A 6,324-nucleotide genomic window follows, 5' to 3' on the forward strand; every position below is an offset into this window, starting at 1 on the left:
TAATGTCCACATCCCAGTTCAATCCTTACCCACAGAGAGCATGCAAATACATCAAACACATGGTTTCCATGTGGTTGATGTCACTCCATTTGCTCAGTTCCAGACATTATAATGATCCGTCCACCCCTCGGCAGCCTCCTGTGCTCCACACCATATCTACTACACCATATCAGTTCCACCACTTACTGAGATAACTTTCCTTGAGAAACTCTCTACTCTGAATCCAAACATTACAGGCTGGGAAAACTTTCTCATTATTTACACACTCGCATGCATGAACACACACATACTCTATCGCTCTCTCTCTCTCTTGCTCTTTCTCTCTCGCGCCCTCTCACTCTCGCTCTTTTTGTCTTTCTCTTTCTCTTTCTCTTTCTCTTTCTCTCTCTCTCTCTCTCTCTCTCTTTCTCTCTCTCTCTCTCTCCCTCTCTCCCCCTCTCTCTCTCGCTCTTTCTCTCTCTCTCTCAGACAAAACAGTCCAGCGTGATATACAGTGTCACCAGGAAGGAGGACCTTGTCCTCACAGGAGACTGTACACGGCCGTGTGCATGTGTGTGTGTGTGTGTGTGTGTGTGTGTGTGTGTGTGTGTGTGTGTGTGTGTGTGTGTGTGTGTGTGTGTGTGTGTGTGTGTGTGTGTGTGTGTGTGTGTGTGTGTGTGTGTGTGTGTGTGTGTGTGTGTGTGAATGTAAGTGTGTGAGCAGAAACACACTCCACACGGGCTGGGTCAACCTTAACCAAGGTCATGTGAAGGAAAGGAACGAGTCAAGGGTTCTAATGAACAGGGCATGCCTGGGACTTGAGGAGCTCTAATCTGGTTATGAAACAGCAGCTGGTAAGGTAGCTGGTCTGTCTTCCTTTCTCCATTGGTCTCTGGCTTGGGAGTAATCTGCAGCATATGAGGCCCATGTGACTGGGGCTGCTGATCACTCACTGGGAGGCAGTGGTTTGCTGACCACCAACCCACTCACTCACTCATCAGATTTGTGTGTATTGTTGTTAATTTTTAGATACTACTGCACTGTTGGAGCTAGGAACACAAGCATTTCGCTACACCCACAATAAATCAAATAAAATATAATTTTATTTGTAACATGTGCAGAATACAACCTTACTGTGAAATACTTACTTACAAGCCTTTAACCAAGAATGCAGTTCAAGAAAGAGTTAAGAAAAGCTTTACTAAATAAACTCAAGTAAAAAATAACAATAACAAGGCTATATACGGGGGTACCGGTACCGAGACAATGTGTAGGGGTACAGGTTAGTCGAGGTCATTTGTACATGTAGGTAGGGGTAAAATGACTATGCATAACATAATAAACAGCAAGTAGCAGCAGTGTAAAAACAAAGGGGTGGTGGGGATTAATTGTTCAGGAGTCTTATAGCTTGTGGGTAGAAAGGAGCCTTTTGGTCCTAGACGTGGCACCCTTGGTACCGCTTGCCGTGCAGAAGAGAACAGAGAACAGTCTATAACTTGGGTGACTGGAGTCTTTGACAATTTGTGCACATGCCTGATCCCTATCTGTGCACATGCCTGATAGCATCTGCTAAATATGTGTATGCGACCAATAAAATGTGATTTGACCAGTCTTGCCATGTGATGCCATCTGAAATGTCAATTGGAAGAAATACAAAAGAGGAAGTCGACAAGTAGTTTTACAAGGCAGATAGGGGATCAGGCATATGCACAGATAGAGGATCAGGCTCGTGCACAGATAGAGGATCAGGCACCTGCACAGATAGGGGAACAGGCACGTGTACAGATAGGAGATCAGGCTCGTGCCCAGATAAGGGATCAGGCATGTGCACAGATAGGAGATCAGGCACGTGCACAGATAGGGGATCAGGCACGTGCACAGATAGGGGATCAGGCATGTGCACAGATAGGAGATCAGGCACGTGCACAGATAGGGGAACAGGCACGTGTACAGATAGGGGATCAGGCATGTGCACAGATAGGAGATCAGGCACGTGCACAGATAGGGGAACAGGCACGTGTACAGATAGGGGATCAGGCACGTGCACAGATAGGGGATCAGGCATGTGCACAGATAGGAGATCAGGCACGTGCACAGATAGGGGATCAGGCATGTGCACAGATAGAGGATCAGGCACGTGCACAGATAGGGGATCAGGCACGTGCACAGATAGGGGATGTGGCATGTGCACAGATAGAGGATCAGGCACGTGCACAGATAGGGCTCTACCTTTGAAGAGCACATGCCCTTTTCAGTGGTGGTATAATTTCCCCCAAAATGCTTTTTTTTGTATAATTTATTTGTTGTGTTTGTTCTAGACCCACTGCTCACAGTTATGATGCGTACGGACAAGATGGGTGCCATTTACAGGCTTCTAACCAATTGTACTATCGGGTGTGTTTTTTCAAATTATTTGTAATTTATTTTGTACATAATGTTTCTGCCATCGTCTCTTATGACCGAAAGAGCTTCTGGATATCAGGACAGCGATTACTCACCCCATACTGGACAAAGATTCTTTTTGGATGCAAAGGATTTATTTCAGACACCAGACAAGGCCCAAATCCCTGTGATTCTCATACAGTAGAAATGGAGATATCGGGGATGTAGATCAGAGTGCCTTGTCTGACGGTGAGTGAGGATCCAACAGTGAGTGAGTATTCCCCCTCTACCATCAGTCCTATTAGCTAACGTGCAATCATTGGATAACAAAATGTATGAGCTCGGATCAAGACTATCCTACCAACGGGACATTAAATATTGTAATATCTAATGTTTCACAGAGTCTGGGTTTCGTACCATCGGTAAGACAGAACAGCTGCCTCTGGTAAAACAAGGGGTGGTGGTCTGTGTCTGTTTTTTAATAGCAGCTGGTGCACAAAATCTAATATTAAGGAGATCTGCAGGTTTTGCTCTCCTGAGGTAGAATATCTTATCATAAGCTGTAGACCACAATGTTTACCAAGAGAGTTTTCATCTATATCTTTTGTAGCTGTCTATTTACCACCACAAACCGGTGCTGGCACAAAGACCGCACTCAATGAGCTGTATAAGGCCATAAGCAAACAAGAAAATGTTCATCCAGAGTCGGCGCTCCTAGTGGCCGGGGACTTTAATGCAGGAAAACTTTAATCTGTTTTACCTAATTTCTACCAGCATGTTAAATGTGCAACCAGAGGGAAAAAACTCTAGACCACATTTACTCCACACACAGAGACGCATACAAAGCTCTCCCTCGCCCTCCATTTGACAAATCTGATCATAATTCTATCCTCCTGATTCCTGCTTACAAGCATAAACTAAAGCAGGAAGTACCAGTGACTCACTCGACAAGGAAGTGGTCAGATGACGCAGATGCTAAGCTACAGGATTGTTTTGCTAGCACAGACTGGAACATGTTCCGGGGTTCTTCCGATGGCATTGAGGAGTACACCACATCAGTCACTGGCTTCATCAATAAGTGTATCGATGACGTCGTCCCCACAGTGACCGTACGTACATAACCCAACCAGAAGCCATGGATTACAGACAACGTCCGCACTGAGCTAAATGGTAGAGCTTCTGCTTTCAAGGAGCGGGACTCTAACCCGGACACTTATAAGAAATCCCGCTATGCCCTCTGATGAACCATCAAACAGGCAAAGCCTGTTTCCAATGGCATTGGGGTTCTTCCGATGGCATTGGGATTTTTCAGATGGCATCGATATTCTTCCGATGGCATTGAGGAGTACACCACATCAGTCACTGGCTTCATCAATAAGTGTATCGATGACGTCGTCCCCACAGTGACCGTACGTACATACCCCAACCAGAAGCCATGGATTACAGACAACGTCCGCATTGAGCTAAATGGTAGAGCTGCCACTTTCAAGGAGCAGGACTCTAACCTGGACGCTTATAAGAAATCCCGCTATGCCCTCTGATGAACCATCAAGCAGGCAACGCGTCAAAACTATGAGAACAAAAAGCTCAAATCTGCTGTGAGACAGATGATACAGGACTAAGACCGGCTCCGACGTTCGTCAGATGTTGCAGGGCTTGCAAACCATTACAGACTACAAAGGGAAGCACAGCCGGGAGCTGCCCAGTGACATGAGCCTACCAGATGAGCTAAATAACTTCTATGCTCTCTTCGAGACAAGCAACACTGAAGCAGGTATGAGAGCATCAGCTGTTCCGGATGACTGTGGGATCACTCTCTCAATAGCCGATGTGAGTAAGACCTTTAACCTTTTGTTAATCCACCTGTCGTCTCAGATTTTGAAATTATGCTTTACAGCAAAAGCAATACAAGCGTTTGTGTAAGTTTATCGACCGCTCGACAAAACAATAAATACACTTAGCATCAAGTAACTTGGTCACGAAAATCAGAAAAGCAATCAAATTAATCGTTTACTTTGATGATCTTCGGATGTTTTCACTCACTAGACTCCCAGTTAGACAACAAATGTTCCTTTTGTTCCATAAAGATATTTTTTATATCCAAATACCTTTGGTGCGTTACTTTGGTGCGTTATCCCGAGGAATCCACCGGAAAGAGCGGTCATGACAATGCAGACAAAAGTCCCAAATTATATTCATAATGTCCACAGAAAAATGTCAAACATTTTTTATAATCCAACCTCAGGGTGTTTTTCAAATATCTATTCGATAATATATCAACCGGGACAGTTGGCTTTTCACTAGGACCGGGAGTAACAATGGCCGCCTTTCTCTTTTGCGCACAACTCACTCTGAGAGCACCCACCTATCCACTTATGCAATGTGGTCGTTCACGCTCATTCTTCAAAATAAAAACCTGAAACTATGTCTAAAGGCTGTTGACACCTTAGGGAAGCCATAGAAAAAGGAATCTGGTTGATATCCCTTTAAATGGGCAATAGGGATGCATAACAACAGAGAGGTTTCAAAAACAGGGGCACTTCCTGATTGGATTTTCCTCAGGTTTTAGCCTGCAATATCAGTTCTGTTTAACTCACAAAATTTTGCCAGTTTTGGAAACTTTAGAGTGTTTTCTATCCTAATCTGTCAATTATAAGCATATTCTAGCATCTGGTCCTGAGAAATAGGCCGTTTACTTTGGGAACATTATTTTTCCAAACATAAAAATAGTGCCCCTTGCTTCAAGAGGTTTACTAGGCAAGTCAGTTAAGAAGAAGTTCTTATTTACAATGACGGCCTGCCAAATATCAAAAGTCCTCCTGCGGGGACGGGGGGCCTGGGATAAAAAATATAAAAAAATCATAAAATATAAATATAGGACAAAACACACATCACAACAAGAGAGACAACACAACACTACATAAAGAGAGATCTAAGACAGCAACATAGCAAGGCAGCAACACATGACACCACAGCATGGTAGTAACACAACATAACAACAACATGGTAGCAACACAAAACATGGTACAAACATTGTTGGACACAGTCAACAGGACAAAGGTCAAGAAGGTGGAGACAACAATACACAAAGCAGCAACAGCTGTCAGTAAGAGTGTCCATGATTGAGTCTTTGAATGAAGAGATTGAGATAAAACTGTCCAGTTTGAGTATTTGTTGCAGCTCCTTCCAGTCGCTATCTGCAGCGAACTGAAAAGAAGAGCGATTCAGGGATGTGTGTGCTTTGGGGACCTTTAACAGAAAGTGACTGGCAGAACGGGTGTTGTATGTGGAGGATAAGGACTGCAGTAGATGTCTCAGATAGGGGGAAGTGAGGCCTAAGAGGGTTTTATAAATAAGCATCAACCAGTGGGTCTTGCGACAGGTATACAGAGACGACCAGCTTACAGAAGACTATAGAGCGCAGTGATGTGTCCTATAAGGAGCGTTGGTGGTAAATCTGATGGCCGAATGGTGAAGAACATCTAGCTACTCGAGAGCATACCCATACCCGCCAATCTATAAATTACATCTCCGTGATCTAGCATGGGTAGGATGGTCATCTGAATCAGGGTTAGTTTGGCAGCTGGGGTGAAAGAGGAGTGAGTACGATAGAGGAAACCAAGTCTATATTTAACCTTAGCCTGCAGCTTTGATATGTGCTGAGAGAAGGACAGTGTACCGTCTAGCCATACTCCCAAGTACTTGTATGAGGTGACTACCTCAAGCTCTAAACCCTCAGAGGTAGTAATCACACCTGTGGGGAGAGGGGCTTTCTTCTTACCAAACCACATGACCTTTGTTTTAGAGGTGTTCAGAACAAGGTTAAGGGTAGAGAAAGCTTGTTGGACATTAAGAAAGCTTAGTTGTAAAGCATTTAAAATTGCTCTGTCATCAGTGCCGGATTTGGGCATTCCGGACTCAGGCCAAACGTTCACCCTCTTTGTGGCTGAAAAAGATGGCTAC

Source organism: Oncorhynchus masou, chromosome 5, assembly GCF_036934945.1.
Source record: "Oncorhynchus masou masou isolate Uvic2021 chromosome 5, UVic_Omas_1.1, whole genome shotgun sequence".
Taxonomy (NCBI): domain Eukaryota; kingdom Metazoa; phylum Chordata; class Actinopteri; order Salmoniformes; family Salmonidae; genus Oncorhynchus; species Oncorhynchus masou.